The sequence below is a fragment of the Hyperolius riggenbachi genome, chromosome 2 (genome assembly GCF_040937935.1).
Source record: "Hyperolius riggenbachi isolate aHypRig1 chromosome 2, aHypRig1.pri, whole genome shotgun sequence".
Classification (NCBI taxonomy): domain Eukaryota; kingdom Metazoa; phylum Chordata; class Amphibia; order Anura; family Hyperoliidae; genus Hyperolius; species Hyperolius riggenbachi.
In genome coordinates, this window is record NC_090647.1 from 186,864,214 (window position 1) to 186,883,405 (window position 19,192).

The 19,192-nt window shown below is 45.7% G+C and overlaps 1 long non-coding RNA gene across 1 annotated transcript in view; it reads right to left on the reverse strand.

Moving 5' to 3' along the window:
* LOC137544182 (uncharacterized) overlaps window positions 1–19,192 on the reverse strand; it is a 37,359-nt gene that overhangs the window by 9,599 nt on the left and 8,568 nt on the right. The window lies entirely within an intron of this gene.

Here is a 19,192-nt window from a genome sequence, read left to right on the forward strand (position 1 = left end):
ACAGTTTCCTGTCTGTGGGCCTTGCTGCATACTGGCAAATAACAGCTGTTTTCAAATGCCAAGCAACCAGTATTTGCCTCTGTTCGTATATATATGACTATAAAAAAACAACCGTTTAGCCTATTGCAATTTTAGTGGGTATGGTTATAAATAATGGCAATTGGTGCTGTCTAGTTTTTTCTAGTCTGCCAGTAGTAAAGATGATGACATGCAGGCTCATTGTGGATCAAACAACATGAACAAATTGCATGGCAAATATCAATCATTCTTTAACGCTTTTCTATTTTTTAGCTGCTCAGGTTGCAATGTATGATTTATTTTTTACCCCTTTTCACTAAAGTTCCTCTTAAAGCCAAATAATCTACCTTCTTTTGTGTTATAATTGGAAAAGGGAACATAGAGAGAGCATACAATCTTCCTTCAGATAGAGTCCTGACTGGTATTTGGACCTAGGACTCCAGGGCTGCAGTGAAAGAGTGCAAACTAGATTTCCAGTGTCTTGAAGGTACCGTTTAATTTCAGGGATGGATTTCTGGAAAAGACACAATGTCCCGGGCTTTGGGTGGCTGCTGCCCAATGGGGGACCTGAAGCTGGCAGATGGACTGCTGCATATGGAAACGGAAACTACAAATGCGGAGCAACACATGGAAGAGGGGAGCAGCTGCTCAGGGGAGCTGTACATGAAAGAGAGGGATAGCTGTACATGAATGTTACACATGGTAGAGGGGAGCAGCTGCTCAGGGGAGCTGTACATGAAAGAGAGGGACACCTGTACATGAATGTTACACATGGAAGAGGGGAGCAGCTGCTCAGGGGAGCTGTACATGAAAGAGAGGGATAGCTGTACATGAATGTTACACATGGAAGAGGGGAGCAGCTGCTCAGGGGAGCTGTACATGAAAGAGAGGGACACATGTACATGAATGTTACACATGAAAGAGGGGAGCAGCTGCTCAGGGGAGCTGTACATGAAAGAGAGGGATAGCTGTACATGAATGTTACACATGGAAGAGGGGAGCAGCTGCTCAGGGGAGCTGTACATGAAAGAGAGGGACACATGTACATGAATGTTACACATGGAAGAGGGGAGCAGCTGCTCAGGGGAGCTGTACATGAAAGAGAGGGATAGCTGTACATGAATGTTACACATGAAAGAGGGGTCTGCACATTGATTTGGCTTCTATACCTGAAAGGGAAGCCACAAGAATGTTGGCCTAGAGACGGAAAAAGTCTAAAACCAGCTTTGTGATTGACACCCATCAATCACCTCCTGTCACCACCTGTCACCCCCTAGCACACCTACCTATCAGATCAGGCCCTAATTTGCCCCGTGTGGGCTCCTGATTAGTGTTGGGCGAACAGTGTTCGCCACTGTTCGGGTTCTGCAGAACATCACCCTGTTTGGGTGATGTTCGAGTTCGGCCGAACACCTGGTGGTGTTCGGCCAAACTGTTCGGGTTTGCCCGAACGGCTCAATGCCTGGCCGAACAGGGCCCCTGTTCGCCCGAACAGGGCCCTGTTCGGCCGATTACGGCCCCCCTATGGGGTCGCAGGCATAAGGGGGGAGCATGCCCCGATCGCGGGGGGGGGGGGGTCGGAAATTCCCCCCACTCCCTCCGCTAGCGCTCCCCCCTCTGCCCGCTTCCCCATACAAAAGTTTAAGGAAAGTAAAATAGTACCGGTGGTAGTGGCTGGCAGTGGCACTGTGAAGTGAGTGAGGAGGAGGAGTCCTCACTCGTTGAGGGAGGCCAGGCAGCGGGCGGTTCAGCGGTAGTACCCTTGTGGTACTTCCGCCCTTTCTCTGACCTCACGTCCTCTGCATACGAGGGTACGCGTCACGCGTACCCTCGTATGCGTCATCACGCAGAGGACGTGAGGTCAGAGAAAGGGCGGAAGTACCACAAGGGTACTACCGCTGAACCGCCCGCTGCCTGGCCTCCCTCAACGCGTCACTCTCCGGACTCCTCCTCCTCACTCACTTCACAGTGCCACTGCCAGCCACTACCACCGGTACTATTTTACTTTCCTTAAACTTTTGTATGGGGAAGCGGGCAGAGGGGGGAGCGCTAGCGGAGGGGGTGGGGGGAATTTCCGACCCCCCCCCCCCGCGATCGGGGCATGCTCCCCCCTTATGCCTGCAACCTCATAGGGCCCCCAAAAGCAGGATGTTCGGGAAGTTCGGGGTTCGGCCCGAACATGCCGAACATCGCGGCCATGTTCGGCGAACGTTCCCGAACCCGAACATCCAGGTGTTCGCCCAACACTACTCCTGATCACTCGGCCAAACCCTCAGATCCCCCTCAGACTCCCTTCCGATCACCTCCCCAGCGCATTGTTTGCTTCTATTCTCCCCTCTAATCACCCCCTGAGACACCCATCAATCACCTCCTGTCACCCCTAGCACTCCTATCCATCATATCAGGCCCTAATCTGCCCCCTGCGGGCTTCTGATCACCTGGTCAAACCCTCACCCGTCCCACTGCAGTGACAGAATTTTTTTTTCTGATCACTGCTGGTCTCTACGACTTAATTGTCGCTGAGACCAACCGTTATGCCACACAATATGCAACCGCCAATCCAAGAAGCTACCATGCCCAGCCTTATCGGTGGAAACCACTCCAAGTTTCCGAACGTAACATTTTTTGGGGCCTTCTCCTTAGCATGGGTCTAGTCAAAAAGAATGTTTTCCGGTCTTATTGGTCTACACACCCAATACATCACATGCCCATGTTCTCTGTTGCCATGTCCAGGTCACGATTTGAGAACATCCTGCGCTTCCTGCACTTCAGTGCCAATACAACCTGTCAATCTAAGAGGCCACCCTGCTTATGTTCCACAAAATTCGGCCCCTCATAGACCACCTGTCATCAAAATTTGCAGATGCTTATACCACTGAACAGGTATTTTGAGGCATTTGGTTTCCAGACTACTCCTCACGGCTTTGGGCCCCTAAAATCCCAGGGCAGTATAGGAACCCCACCAAGTGACCCCATTTTAGAAAGAAGACACCCCAAGGTATTCCGTTAGGTGTATGATGAGTTCATAGAAGATTTTATTTTTTGTCACAAGTTGCAATCTGCGGGCGTGGGCGGGGACCGGAGCGATGCAGGAGGCGGGGGGAGCGGCGAGACTGGCATTATGGAGGTAAATACATTCCGCTGTGACACGCTCTGTGTCTGCAAACTTAGGGGGTACTTAGGGGGAATCTAAATAGCAACAGAGGCTGGGCTCTATAGGCAGAGCCAGCCTCTGTATGGAGATTTTGTTCTTAGAACCCCACCTCGGGTTCTATTTAATGTCTAATCTATTCAAACAGCAAAGTAGTATATGAATTCCTGTCAGAACAGGTAGTGATGAAAATTCTCTCAGAAGGGCACACAAATAATAGTAAAAAACTAAAAGATAATTCAACCCCTTTTCACACTATCCATAGCTAAAATAAATTGTTTTCTCCCAAAGCTGTTGTGCATAATGTTTCTGTGGAGAGCAATTAGGATATGAAGAAAGCCGCTGACATTCTAGCAGAGGTTGGTGCTGCCTCCACTGTCAGTTACAAGTCCACAGAGGCTTTATTAATTTTACAGGCTTTATTAATTTTACAGCGCAGTGGAGGAATTGTGTCACTTAAACATTGGAAAAAAAATCATTATTCATACTGGAGAGAAAAAGGTCTGATACAGTTACACAATGTGATGGCTGGCAAAGCAAAAAATGCTGCTTAGTAAGCAGACACCTCAGTGTTACAGAAGTGTTATAGAGGTGCTGGCTCCAGCAGTCACACAAATTCATGATTCTACTGCTGGCTGATAAAAAAAAGGTGATGCATGCCTTCCATGAGATAAAATAGTGCTGATCCTCATTTTTCTCCTATTTCCTGGAAGATGTTGCTGGTGACTTCGCTCTCATCCAAATGATTGCCCTAAGTAACTTTTATCTGGCTGGTGCAGTAAAATACTTCAGAATTCTCTTCTCCGCTGAAACATTGCTTTTGTGCAGGCAGATATTATTTGGCATTGATTTTTCGACACTCTTCTGGCCTATAATTTATTAACGCACGGCATGAAGGCCGGTGGGGAAATAATACAGTGGTTTTAATATATGATGCGGGACAGAGTTTTCTGGTTCCATTTCTAATAACATGCTTATTTTATTTTTATAACATGGAACAATAAAATCGAAAAGCAGGTAATGTTTATTTAGACAGTGCAAAGGGCAGAAACCCGTAGCAACCAATGACCTGCTCAGTTACTGAATTTATCACACTAGGTACACTAGCTAATGTGCATTTGTACTTTGCTCTTTGCTTATTGAAAAAGAAATGTAACTACTTTATTTTCTACTAACCAGCAAGCTCATGGTGACCCAGAACTCATTGGAGTGTATAAGGGGCTACAATGGTCCTAAAAGCCCCCTTACTAAAATGATAAGAAAAACAAAAGATTGCTTTCTTAAAAAAGAAAGAATTTGCGATAATTCAGGTTGGAGTGAGCTTGAGATGTCTCCCAGTGCATCACTGCTGAATATATGCAAATTAACCATTGTTACCATGAGCTTGCTGGTTAGTCTGTACCTCTCGGTGTTACAAGCCCTACTCCATCCATAGAGCCAAATTAATCCATGCCATGCACTGATGAGGATCAAACAATCTGAAACAGTCTGTATGCATGTTGGATTATTATGGCTCTGTACAAATATTTTTTTTTTTTTTTTTTTTTTTCTGATAATAAATGTTTATTTATACATTTGGTCTTTATAATAGTTATTATACAGCTGGGGGCCATATTTACAAGCCCAAACCAACAAAGTTTTTACAGTTGAAAAATACAACAGTCAGTTATGGCTCTGTACAAATTAACAAGCTGACACATCATTGCATTCCAACAGATCTGGAGGAGTGTTTAGCTTCTAAGGGCAGCACGGTGGCATAGTGGTTAGCGCTCTCGCCTTGCAGCGCTGGGTCCCTGGTTCGAATCCCAGCCAGGTCAACAACTGCAAGGAGTTTGTATGTTCTTCCCGTGTCTGTGTGGGTTTCCTCCAGGTACTCTGGTTTCCTCCCACATCCCCAAAACATACAGATAAGTTAATTGGCTTCACCCTAAAATTGGCCCTAGACTAGGATACAGGCACTACACAATACATACACAGACATAGTACTATAGTAGGGATTAGATTGTGAGCCCCTCAGAGGGACAGTTAAGTGACAAAAAAAAATATATACTCTGTACAGCGCTGCGGAATATGTCGGCGCTATATAAATACTAAATAATAATAATAATGATAAGGGTAACAATGGTTAATTTGCATAGTCAGCAGCGATGCTCTGGGAGACATCTCAAGCTCACTCCAACCTGAAGTATCACAAATTCTTTCTGTTTTAAGAAAGCAAACTTTTGTTTATTTTCTACCTTAGCCTTACATGCTAATGATATATGTTTCACTATGGAGTACACTGGGCTAGGCTGGCATTGCATTATGTGGATCTAGGTAAAACCTCGCCGGCAGAGATAGATGGGCCTGCACAGCAGAGCAGACCTGGTCAGGTTTGGCTATTTCCACCAAAGCCCATTGGAATGCTACTGCACCTTTGAGCATCACTGACAAGCCTTGTTGGCGAACTTTTTGGAGGTCCCAGCGCTGGATTCCCCCTGCTGAAGGGCATGGAGAAGCATCTTTAGGATCCAGAGGCTTCCTCCCCCCGAGGTAAGTACCCCAGGGGTACTTTTTTCCTTTCAAGTACACTTTAAAGATTCTTTGCCGACGCTTTCTATATTTTAGTATAGCAAGTGTCTGGGATGTAGAGGGATGTGTGCAGACGTTGTCGGGGATCTTCAATCAAGTATCAAGAGGATATTGGCATGGGATAATTTCTGAGGATATTGACATGGGAACATTGATTATAAGTAAGTATTTATGGTTAAATAAGAAAATTTAAATTATTTCCATGGTTGCATTTTTCTTTCACTTTGATGAATTGGGTCAGGGGTACTTCAGTACCTGTATACTCATTTTTTTCCTGGGGGCGGGGCATCTGGGGTGCTTTTTTTATAAAGGTGACCCCCAGATGCCACCATGAACCCCCCTTCCCAGGATCTAGACCCCACCTTCTGTTGAGCACTGGAGGTGGGGATAAGCCTCTTGTCCAATAGTGTGGACAAGGGCTTTATGGGGAGAGGGGAAAGCTTTACCGCCCCTCTCTGCTAGAGCCCCCCCTCCCCCATCATGGACCATGTGGGCTGGCATCACTCAAAGCGTGGAGCTCCACGCTGTCCGGGCTTCACATTCTGCCCATACCAGCCTGCTTGGGGTTAAAGAGGCTATAGGTATATTTGCCAGTAATCCTTATACAGAAGTATTGCAACTATACTGCAAACATTAGCTGTGTTGCTACTTGCCCCAAGGTTTCCTGGTGATCATTATGCACTGCATATTGTATTGACCACCAGGATACTCCAGCAGGTAATTCACTGCTGTTTCTGGGGATACATGTACATTTTCATTACCGATGAGTAGATACATAATCTGTCATCGAACCACATTTAAAAAATATTTTCCCTATTATAACTTTGAAATTGATTTTCTTAAAAACTACAAATACTTTTACATTTACATTTTACTATTGCATTGCTATGCTACTGCTACTGCGTCTACGTATTAGGAAGAAATTTAGAAATGTACATGGCAGGGTTAAGTTTAGGCATCAGAAAGGGTTTTTTGCAGGGAGGACAATGAACTTCTAAATTAGGATGCAGAAATAGCCAAATGGAATGACTGGGAAGAGCAACAAACACTCAAATGAATGTAAAGTTGCAGTTACAGTCATAGAAGAATGTCCATAACAACAATTTACCAATAGGCTATCAGCTATGCCTGACACCCAACTTAACAAATGTACGCAAGGCAGCAACTTCAGGGGGGTGAGTGGCCTCGGACACAGGCAGCAATGTTTGACATTCATCATTGGTATCAACATGGTCAATATTTACCAATTACTGTATATCATATAAGAGAACAGTGGCAGGCACTGCAAAGCATATTGTACAAGATGACCCAGTGCTCGGCTCCTGGGTTTTGGGCACTGTAAACTGTCTTTTTAAAATGTGTGCTCAAGGACAAGAGGAAACAGTCCATGGATATCTGAAAAAAGTAGATGGATAGTTCGGCAACACATTTCAACAGATAAAAAAGCTTTATTGTGTCGGCTTACACAAATATTAAAAGCAGATTTCTGCTCAGCATCACACATACTTTGCACCAGGACCGGATTTTCCATAAGGCACTGTAGGCACGTGCCTACAGGCGCTAATGATGGAAAGGTGGCTCACTCCCCTCCCCCAGTGCCTCCCTCCTTCCCTATACAGAGTTCCAAGCAGAGTTTAAATGACAGGTTACTGACCCGGCTCTCAGCATTCCACTGACAAGTTGTCCCTTCAGCCGGGGGCATCTCTAGCTACCTAATACTTTGAGACATCTCTAGCTACTTAACCTGCCTGGCGTTCTATTAAGATCGCCAGGCAGGCTGCGGGAGGGTTTTTTTTTAATAAAAAAAAAACTATTTCATGCAGCCAACTGAAAGTTGGCTGCATGAAAGCCCACTAGAGGGCGCTCCGGAGGCGATCTTCCGATCGCCTCCGGCGCCCAGAATAAACAAGGAAGGCCGCAATGAGCGGCCTTCCTTGTTTTGCTTATATCGTCGCCATAGCGACGAGCGGAGTGACGTCATCGACGTCAGCCGACGTCGTGACGTCAGCCGCCTCCGATCCAGCCCTTAGCGCTGGCCGGAACTTTTTGTTCCGGCTGCGCAGGGCTCAGGCGGCTAGGGGGGCCCTCTTTCGCCGCTGCTCGCGGCGAATCGCCGCAGAGCGGCGGCGATCAGGCAGCACACGCGGCTGGCAAAGTGCCGGCTGCGTGTGCTGCTTTTTATTTCAGCCAAATCGGCCCAGCAGGGCCTGAGCGGCAGCCTCCGGCGGTACTGGACGAGCTGTGCTCGTCCAGACCGCCCAGCAGGTTAATACTGAGGGTTCTTCTGGGTACCTAATACTAAAGAGCACCTGTGACTACCTATGCCAGGTTGGGGAAGTAGGGGGGAGGTGAAAACTGGACCAGCCAGCACACTTCCAGTGCGGTTCGTTGGGGGTTTGTGGGTTCATGAAGGGCGGTCTAGGGTGCCAGGACATATGTGCCTGTAGGCTACTGTGATGTAAATCTGGGCCTGCATTGCACATATCCATTCCCTTATGGCAGTGTGATGGCTGTGGGGTGGTGTGGGAGTGGCGGCCTGCCTAACGTCCGTTTTGCTACTCAAGCATCTCCAGAAGCAATGTGGCCACAAAAAAAATGTGGTGCTGGACTATCCATCTACTTTTTTCAATATTTACTATTACTAGTTAATGTGATTCATATTTTTAGTTTTTGGTCAGGCAATTACCACCAGTAGTACCCACTGCCCAGCTATAACATCCCTATGTCTGACGTGCATGTGTCGGGGCCAAAATCACTGTAAGCTCCTCAAGGATGCTTAAAGTGGACCCAAATTAAAAATACAAGATTTCAGAAATAAAATCTATTTCCTAAATTATAATAATAAATAGCAGCCTTTTTTCAGCTGCATGATGACAAATATAAAATATTTTACATTTATTGGAGGAACCCCTCCCTTCCTTTCAAATTGGAGTGGAGTAGAAGGTGTCCGGCAATGGAGGAATTGCTAATGGCTGCCCCCAGTATAACCCTAGCTATGAAAAGAGAAGGGTGAAAAGCATGCACTGAAATGCTCATAGGTTTGAAGGAGTGTTTATTTATCTTTCTATGTGTCAGAGTGGTGCAACTAAATATTTTGAATTAAAAAAATGTTTGGTTTGGGTCCGCTTTAAAGCCTGGTACTGACCTTCAATTTTGATAGGGTAATTTTACAACCTCCATGCAGTATGATGGTCAACAAATTTTTAAATACTTTGAACATTTTGTGTAAGTAAACTCTCTTACTACATGGAGGTGGTAAAAATGGTCAGAGATTGTTCAGTCTCAGAGGTTCATATCTTGCCTCAGGAATCAAAAAGCTAGAAGCTCCATTGCAAATGTACCAAACAAAAACCTGTCTTAGGGCTGGTGCACACCACAATAGCTTTTAAACGGGTCCAGTCAAAAATGGCGCGTATGAAAAATGGTGCACGGTGATACCACTGTTTTTTTTTGCCGCTTATCGTTATTTAACAATAAGCTATAAACGTTATTAAACATTATTTAATATTTAGCTATAACACGTACGTTCTTCTCTGTGTTGCCTGCTGTTAATCTCATTAAAAGAGAACCTCAAACCTGCCATGTCAAATAACAGCCAGATGACAGAGGCTACAAATATAAATGCCAGGGCTCTGCCACTGCCATTGAAAGTACTTTCTTACCCTGTGCATGATGCTCCTGGCTGGTGGCTGGCAGGCAGTGCCCACAGTCAAGTTGTGCTGGAAGTGGTCAAGCAGCCGATCCCATGTGGGTGATCCAGCTCACTGCTGTCTGCGTGGCTTTCTGGCTCTGGCTGCGCTCTCCTCCTGCCAGCATCATCCCTGAGCTGTGCCAACCATCCTAACCCTGGAATCTGCTCTTCCTAGACGGCAGAGGTGGCAGGGCTAATGTGTCCACTCTCCACCCGTCCACTCCTCTCTCTTCCCTCCTGCTGCTTGTGTTGAAACTTGAGAAGCCACCACATATGAGGAAATTGTGTCAGTGAATGAGCCAGCAGCCGGAGCAATCCTCCTCATGGTGCGTTGCCGCTTAACAAGTTAGCCTTTCAATTCGTTTTTTGTTTGTGCGCCATAATTAAACATTGATATTGCTAAATAACGTTAAGGCTATGTTTTCAATGCGGCGCCATTTGTAAACATCGGCACTGTGCACCATTTTTCTGTGACCCCTTTTAAGCGCTAGAGATTTTAGCTCTTGCTAATGCAATGCTATGGGGGATTTTTACAAAATCACATCGCTCCAGTATGCACAGCACACACAAATAGGATAACATTAGCAGGAGCTTTTAAGATCACAAACCACTCAGAAAAGCTCTTCTGGTGTGCACCAGCCCTTAGGCAATGTCTTTCTGTTGCAAAGTTAAGGCCCATACTCACTAAGGGCCTGAGCCCACTGATGCAGTTGTATCCGCTTCTGTCTGCTTTTCAGCATCTCTAACATTGATGTGTAACTGAAAAGCGGATACAACTGTGTCAGTGGGCTCAGGCCCTAAGCGATTATCCTGAACAATTTTTTTTACGATATCACGAAAATTGTTAAACAAAGTGTAATGACACACCCACCCGTGGGGATCGTTCAGTTTTAAATGACCGCCATATCCAATTAAGTCATGAAAGATCATTCCGGTCCTCATTGATTTTTCGTGGGTTTTGCTGCGATCCTGTAAACAATCTTTTACACGATCATTTGTTTTTTATCGCCGCTTGCAGATTTGGCTAGATGGATCGGGGAATGATAGTTCGTTGGCGGAGATCCCCGATCCATCTGGCCGTGATCTGCCGGTGGATACTTAGCTTTACAAACGGGACAAAAAACGTTCTAAGGGCTGGTGCACACCACAAGAGCTTTTTAAACGCTAGAGATTTTAAAAGCTCCTGCTAATGCAATGCTATGGGGAATTTTTACAAAATCACGTCGCTCCAGTGTGCACAGCACACACAAATAGGATAACATTAGCAAGAGCTTTTAAAATCACAAAGCGCTCAGCCAGCTCCTCCGCCAGCGACAGGCTCAAACTGCGGAGTGTCATCAGATCTGCGGAGAGAATCATCAGGAGATCCCTTGCCACTCTGAACTTCCTCTACCACTCCAGGCTGAAAACCAGAGCATTAAAGATCGCCAACGACCCCTCATACCCAGGCTACCGCTTCTTTAATCAGCTCCCCTCGAGCCGGAAGCTCAGATTCCGATCCATCTACACCAGGACCTCAAGACACAAGAACAGTTTCTTTCCCTCGGCTGTCAACCGCCTGAACTCTCTCCATGGAAATGCCCATCCCCACCCCACAATACCATGATGCACTGAAGCACTCTGCACACAGACGGCACTCCAGCTCAAGCGTACCTTTCGGTTGTTTTTGTATTGTAACTTATGCCACATTGTCTCCCTCTGCATAAAGGTTATATAATGTTCTGTATTCTATTAATGTTCTGTTCCTACTGCAAGTCCTGTCCTGTATATGTAACTATATTGTGTATCAGTACCCTGTACATGCCAAGCCCAATTCCGGGCACGACCCAGTCGTGCTTGGCGAAATAAAGTTTCTGATTCTGATTCTGAAAAGCTCTTCTGGTGTGCACCAGCCCTAATTCTGATTTGGGAAGTAAAGGTGGAAGATTGTATAATAAAGTAGTCAGAAAACCTGGAAACTTGTCTGCACAGAGTTGCTGAGGCCATTTTTGCTGAGTTTAATAACAGAAAAAAAAGGAAAATCATGTTTCCAGGATTAGATTTCAGTGATTGGCACTTCAGAGACAAGATGAAAGATAAAAGCTGGAAAAGAGGTTAAGTGAGCAGAACTGCTACCTTTTAAAGGGCTGCCTGGCTGGGTTTCTAAGCGCAGTGGTAGGAGAATGGAGACGCTAGCTGGCAATTGCAGTTCTGTCAACTGCATGTAAACAATGACCCTGCCACGGCACTGAGAAAACTGCTAAACGTGGCTAAAACACTGAAGATAATTGTTCTGTCAGCTGCATGGAAACAATGGCCCAGCCACTGAACTGAGAAAACTACTAAACATGGCAAATTACTAAACAGTGATGCAAATTATTCTACCAGCTGCATGTAAACAATGACCCTGCCATGGCACTGAGGAAAACTGCTAAATATGGCTAAAACAGTGAAGCAAATTGTTCTGTCAAACTGCATGTAGTTTTCTCAGTACACTGGCAGGGCCATTGTTTACATGCAGCTGACAGAACAATTTGCTGCACTGTTTTTAGCCATGTTTAGCAGTTTTCCTCAGTGCCATGGCAGGGCCATTGTTTACATGCAGCTGGCTAAAAACAGTGCAGCAAATTGTTTTGTCAGCTGCATGTAAACAATGGCCCTGCCACTGCACTGAGTATACTACATGCAGTTTGACAGAACAATTTGCTTCACTGTTTTAGCCAAATTTAGCAGTTTTCCTCAGTGCCGTGGCAGGGTCATTGTTTACATGCAGCTGGCAGAATAATCTGCGTCACTGTTTTAGCCACGTTTAGTAAACAATGGCCCTGCCACTGCACTGAGAAAACTGCTAAAAATGGCTAAAACACTGACGCAAATTGTTTGCTTTATACAGTGGGTACTCTGTAAATGGTAACATGTAAAAGTCACACTTTAAGTTCCTGAACTCGGTGCTCTTTGCATTCTTTGTATTGTCTTATTAAACAGACCTGCAACTGTTCAGAGTAAAGTGGTTAAAAAGTAACATTCATGAGGAAGTTATAGGTAGTCTGTTATCACGACACAGTTAAAAATTGTACTCATCAAATGCTTAAAATTTCCGAAGGTTAAAACTAGTGTTTATTATAAGTACAGGAAGAATTATTAACATTCGTGAGGAGGTTATAGGTAAGACGTTAAAGGTAAAACGTGTGAAATGCTTGATGGTTTCTAAGAAGTATACAAATAGCATGTAGAGGTAGTGTCAAAACCACAGAGGCCTCCAGAGCAGTGCTTTACAGCTTCTTCATGTTCCTGCTCTTACATAGATCATGCTTCCCATTGTATGAACTGAATTATCCATTCATTGAACAATCTTTAGATTATTCAGATTGTATTGCATGAAAATAGAGAAGCTGATGGGCCCAATCGACCCTGAACGATGGATTGTTTTTCTAAAGACATGATTGTTTCGTATAGCGGATTTTTGATAAATATGATCATGACTGATGGAGATATGATCACAAGTTGGAATGTTTAGTAGTGCGGATCGATTAAATACAATCTTTTCTTTCAATTTGAAAGTTCTAATAGAAAATATGATTGTTCACTAAAAATTGTATAGTTATTGGGCACCTTTGTACCCACATACAACTTAAAGAGAACCCGAGGTGGGCTTTAATTATGTTACTGGGGCACAGAGGCTGGTTGTGCACACTAAGACCAGCCTCCATTGCCCCATGGTGTGCCTCCATGTCCCCCCTGTGCGCCGCTATACCCCCCACAGTGCTGGCGACACGCAGTGCGTCGCCAACACAATGTTTCCCTATGTGCTGTCAGTCAGTGCCACTCCCCCGCCTCCTCCGCATCTGCGCTACCTGCCCGCGTCACTTCCCTCCTATCAGCGGGAGGGAAGGGACACGGGCGGGTAGCGCCGATGCGGAGGAGGCGGGGGAGCGGCGCTGACAGACAGCGCTTAGGTAAACATTGTGCTGGCGACACGCTGCGTGTCGCCAGCACTGCGGGGGTATAGCGGCGCGCAGGGGGGACATGGAGGCACACCATGGGGCAATGGAGGCTGGTCTTAGTGTGCACAGCCAGCCTCTGTGCCCCAGTAACATAATTAAATCCCACCTCGGGTTCTCTTTAAGGCTGCTTTCACAGTGGGACGTTACAGGCGCATGTTAGTGCAGCCTGTAACGCGTCCCAACTCACAGTAATGAAAAATCAATGGGCTGTTCACAGTGCCCACGTTGCTTTACAGTGTAACGCTGGACGTTCAAAGAAAGTGCAGCATGCTGTGCGTTATAGGTGATTTTAGCTGAGTTAGACTGTTTGCACATGCTCAGTAAGGGGAGAGTCCGCTATTGTTCCTAGCCACATGGCTAATTAGTATTCACTGCTCTGTAGTGTTGTCCAGATCATGAACAATTTGGATCTTTGATCCGGATCTTTTTTGTGAGTCGAATCATCCGGATCATCACAATGAAGGATTCGGTTCACAGTGGATGTCTGGAAGAAACAGGAACTGCAGCTTCTGTGCACAAGCACAATCTTCCTGCTGCATCTCTCCCTTCCCCATTAGCACCCTCAATGTGCCCTCATTCTCCTGCACCTCTCACTCTGCTGCACCCCTGCTTCCTGCTTCCCTAGTAAAATGATTCAAAAATTGGGTTCAAAGATCCGGATCTTTTCAATGATCCGATTCGAATCATCCGAATCATTGAAAAGATCCGGACTTCCCAGGATAGCACCAAGAGCCTCATAACACAGCTCAATCTGACATCCAACTTCAACAGCACCATGCGTTGCGTTAGGGGCACGTTATGCAACCTTAAAGTGAACCTTAAGTCAAACAAAAAATAGCCCCCTGCAGCTGTCCGGTGCCCTCGCCGTGTCCCTCCAATCCTCCTGATCCTTCCAGTTCGCCGTCAGGAGCCGGCAGGCTTGGAACGTGAGTGATCCTTCGCGTTCCCAGCCACAATATCGCCCTCTATGCTGCTAAAGCAAGCATATAGCAGCATAGAGGGCGATATTGTGGCTGGGAATGCGATGAATCACTCGCGTTCCCAGTCTGTCGGCTCCTGACGGCGAAACTGGAAGAATCAGGAGGATTGGAGGGACACGGCGAGGGCACCGGACAGCTGCAGGGGGCTATTGGAAGCCCCAGGTGAGTAAAACTCATTTTTTGTGTGAAAGAGGCCTAAAGGACAACTGAGGTGAAAATAACCTGATGAGATAAACAATTGGATCTATCCTCCTTCTCTTAAAAATGACTTTTTTAGACATCCCGCAGTTTTATTTTATATTTAAATTTTACTTTTTAAGTTTTTACTGTTTCATTGTCTCTGCTCAGTGACATGTGCATTGAAGTATGCCAGAGCTCTAATCTATGAACTATTTTTACCTATTTCCTGGTCTCAAAAGCCATTTACTGACATGAAAGTGTTTTATGGGTGTAATTACTTATCAGTGAGGGTTATGCTATAGTCTGACCCAGTCCCGACCCAGACAGAAACTGTCACTTGCATACCTGATGTTTAACTCTTCCAGTCCTCTTGCACACTACATGCGATTCCGATTTTTAATACGATACGATTTTTGATTCCGATTGAAAAACCTAGCAGCATGCAGTACTTTTTTTTATCCGGAATCAAAAATCGGATCGTATAAAAAATAGGAATCACATGTAGTGTGCAAGAGGCCTCAGGCAGAGAAAAATAGGAACATAGTATAGTCATTTGTGTATTTGATACTGTACATACACATGCCTATCTCATCATGCCACATGTCACCTTGGTTGTCCTTTAAAAAAGCATTATTGTGTATAAGCCACAACATGATTGTGGTTGCTATGCCGATGAAATTGCCGCAGCAGTACTGGATCCCAGATTAAAGACATAATGTCCTGGTTGTATCTGTTTCACATCCTACATAATAAACACCCTGTGTCCCCGCATTGTCCTCTGTGTCCCTGTGTCCGTGCTTTTTACTACCGCGCATGCGCAGCACGCGGCCAGCCGTTGTGACAGGAGCAGGATGGGGCCAGGGGACCGGGCAGGTGTGTACGTGTGTGGCGGCGGTGACATGCGGCGGCGGCGGTGACGGGGCGGGAGGGGAGGTGGGTTGTGAGGGAGGCCTAGAGCCTGTTATTATAATGGGCTTAGGCCTACTAGTAACTTTATAAAGCATCAATTATGCAGTCATTAACCTTAATATATGCCTCTTGTTGACTGATAGCAAACTTAAAGTATCTTTAACTGCTGAAAATATTAGATTACAATGGACAGCAAATATACTTATTATGGACATAAGTGAATGTGCATGAACTGTAAGCAGCATAACCACAGTGATAGCAAGCATCCTATGCATACAATTTCTAGTGCATGGGGAATCAAGATTAAAGGTTGTGATTATTAAGTGGCTAAAAATAGTCTTCAACATCAAACTCCCACCCACACAACAAGCTTCCTCAATAAATGCCAAGCAGTGAAGTCACTGCAGGAACACTGGTAAGACACATGAAGACAGGCAGGGAACACTCCTGACAACTCTTCAAGGATGACTTCTTTGTAATCTGGAGATTCTGGAGAGTCGTTTCAATGCTACAAAACCTAAAGGAGTCTCTGAGCTAAATCACAGGATGGCATAACTTCCCTTAGCTGTCCATTAATTATTAGGAGGTGTTACTAAACCAGCAGACAGATTGGAAGCAGCATTTATGAGAGTCTTCTTTCCACTAAATCACCCAGTGTGAAGCCTTGTTTTATGAGAGATTGCTTTATTTGTAACCAAACGACTTCCCTCCTTGTTTGATAAGAGCAAATATTTGCTGCTCACAGTTAAGAGTTCCATATTAGATATATTGTTCTAGGAATTGTTGGCCCCACTCTCTGCATAATTAGGTTTAACTGTTTACTGAGTGGAGGGAATATTTTAGAAGCAAACTCCAATGAACAGAGATAACGTAACATACTAAAATACAATGAAATACAGCACACTATAATATAATGTTTCTATATTAAATTGGAAGTACTTAGGCAATGGTGGCCACACAGGACTCTAGTTCCTCTGCTCTGCTCCCTGAGATACAACCTCTACCCTACACAGCCTGCTGCTACACTCTGTCACACTTACACTTACAGCTTCCTTCTCTGTACAGCCAACCTGCACTCCCCCATCCCCCCCTAATATGTACTAATGGTACCAAGAACCCCTTCCTTACCTGCACCGCCAAAGTCTTAGCTATGATTAACTTGTTGTGAAAACATTAAAGTACATATCCAGTTATGACTTAAATTAGGTATAGAAATACTCTACAGTGATACCGCATCACCAAGAGCTGTCCTTTCCCTCCAGATGAGTAAACTATACATTTTGCCTCAATTACACAGACAGAGCCGGTTCTAGACATTTTGCTGCCTGAGGCAAACTTGTGAAAATCCCCCTCTCCCCCCCCCACCAATTTGGCTGCACAGGACCCACAAATTTGGTTTCATTTAATGTTCTCAGTCAGCAAAGGAGCATATGCAGCAATTTAAGATATGACATGCTGCAGCTCAACATAATAACACACTGGCTTGCTAGTTGGCTGTGACAAACAAACTGCTAACCCTCAGCCAGTCGGCCATCCTCCATTCCTCCTCACTCAGGACAGCAGTGCCACCTCCTCCCTTCTGTTGTACAAGTCAAATGAAACACTGCTGTTTTCCTGCATCCCCCTTCCTCACTCAATGTCAGACTCCTCACACGGCACAACAAGCTGCTTTTCCCCAATGATGACCTCTTCACCTCGCTTCTCTCACTTCTCCTCCTACTCTGACTGCATGCTGTAAGTGTAAACATAGTACAAACATCCCGCCCTTGTAATCTCTGTGCCTGGTACAAATGTTTCACCTTGCTTCATGAGAGAACTGGCTCTATACACAGACCACAGAGACCAGCAATACTGATGTGGCAGTTGCTAGTGCATACACTGCTTTGTGATTCTTGGATCAATAACATTTTGTTATTAAGTCTGCAATCAGTAAAAATCCCCCCCAGGTGCCTGATATCATGGTCTGCAATCACTGCATCACAGTGGATAGTACTCTCCCCTTGCAGCGCTGGTGTAATGATCCGCTCAGCAACTTTTTGACCACTGTTCAGGTCTGCATTCTGCAGGTCTCTGGAAGAGAGACCTTTTGTCAGTTTTGCAGCTTGCTGCTGCTAGGGAATTTGCATATGTTGGTCATGCAAATTTCCTAGCCACTTCCTCTGGAGGTTTGTACTATAAATACCATGTGATATCACAGACCTGGGCTGGTCATAAGGGTTAGTCCTGTGAAAAACTCCTGGAGTGTCAGCCTTGCTCATTATGTAAAGATTAGCTTAGAGTAATTCCTAGGACTGCATAAGGCAGGTTCCCTAGTGCAGTTAGGATTGCATATCAGTTTTGTTTGTCTGTTGCGATTGTTCTGTCCCAGCGGTGGTCGACAGGAAGTCGTTCTGATCTTTGTTCTTGGAGTGTAGCTGGAGCAGCGGTTGCTACCAGCTATCTCATCTAATCTGTCTTGCCTGGATCGCACTCGCCTTACGCTAGTGCTGTGGATCCGTCTCTCTCACTTATTCCTGTTTTCATGTATCTGTCTTGTCTGCTATGAACGCTTGCTGGAGGCTCGGTGGGGTAACCGTTGAGCAAGCGCTCGCGTCCTCTGTTTCATGTTTGTCTGTCGGTGGTTAGTTAGGCGTGCTTGTCTCTGTTGTGCTTAACACGCGGAGACCGCGCAAAAACGCGTGCACTGTTGCGAATGAGTGCGGTGTTTGCGTTTAGTTAGCGTTATTTTCCTTATCTTCTCATTGTATGATTTGCTGTGCCTTTGCTACTCTCGTGCTCTGCCTTGCTGTAGCCTTGTGTCACCTCTGGCAATTGCCTCTCCCGCGATTGCGTTCCTACTTCATATCTGCTGTTGTGTATGCATCGTCGCGGGTTGGCGACTAGTTTGGTGCACACACATACAATCTGTCCCTTTGCTCAATCTCATTCGCAATCGCTTCTCGGGCGATTGCGTTCTCACTCGGTTTCCTTTGTTGTGTATCCGCCGTCGCAGGTTGGCGGCTAGATTGGTGGACATACATACATTACTCATCTGTGCTTATTCAGTCTTGTGTCGCTGTTGGCAATCGCCATCTCTGGCGATTGCCTTCTCACCTGTATCTTCCTGGTTGTGTGTTCATCGTCGCAGTGTGGCGACTAGATTGGTGAACACACATACCCTCTGTCGCTTTGATCTCTCTCTTTCAGGGCTATCTTGCCCTGCATTTCTTCCCTTCGTGCAATTCCTGTCTTGCGTCTGTGGCAGGACAGAGGAGCTGTTCCTCTGCGCTCCACAGCTCCACCTGCCGACGGGAATTTCCCTCTACAGGTGCGTTGCACCTTTTGCTGGGTTCCCTCAAATTATGCGCTTGTGGAGGATTTCCGCAGTGTCGGCGTGCATCTTGTGCGCTGATCACGGAGAGAATTCCACAATCATTACAGCTGGGTCCCTGGTTTGAATCCCAGCTAGGGCCCCATCTGCACAGAGTTTGTAAGTCCTCCCCGTGTCTGTGTGGGTTTCCTCCGGGCGCTCCAGTTTCCTCCCACATTCCAAAAACATACGGATAAGTTCATTGGCTTCCCCTAAAAACTTGGCCCTATATTATGATAGACATATGACTATAGTAGGGGTGAGATTGTGAGCCTCTCTGAGGGACAGTAAAGTGACAAGGCTATATATACTCTGTACAGCGCTGCAGAAGATGTTGGTGCTTTATAAATACAAATTTAT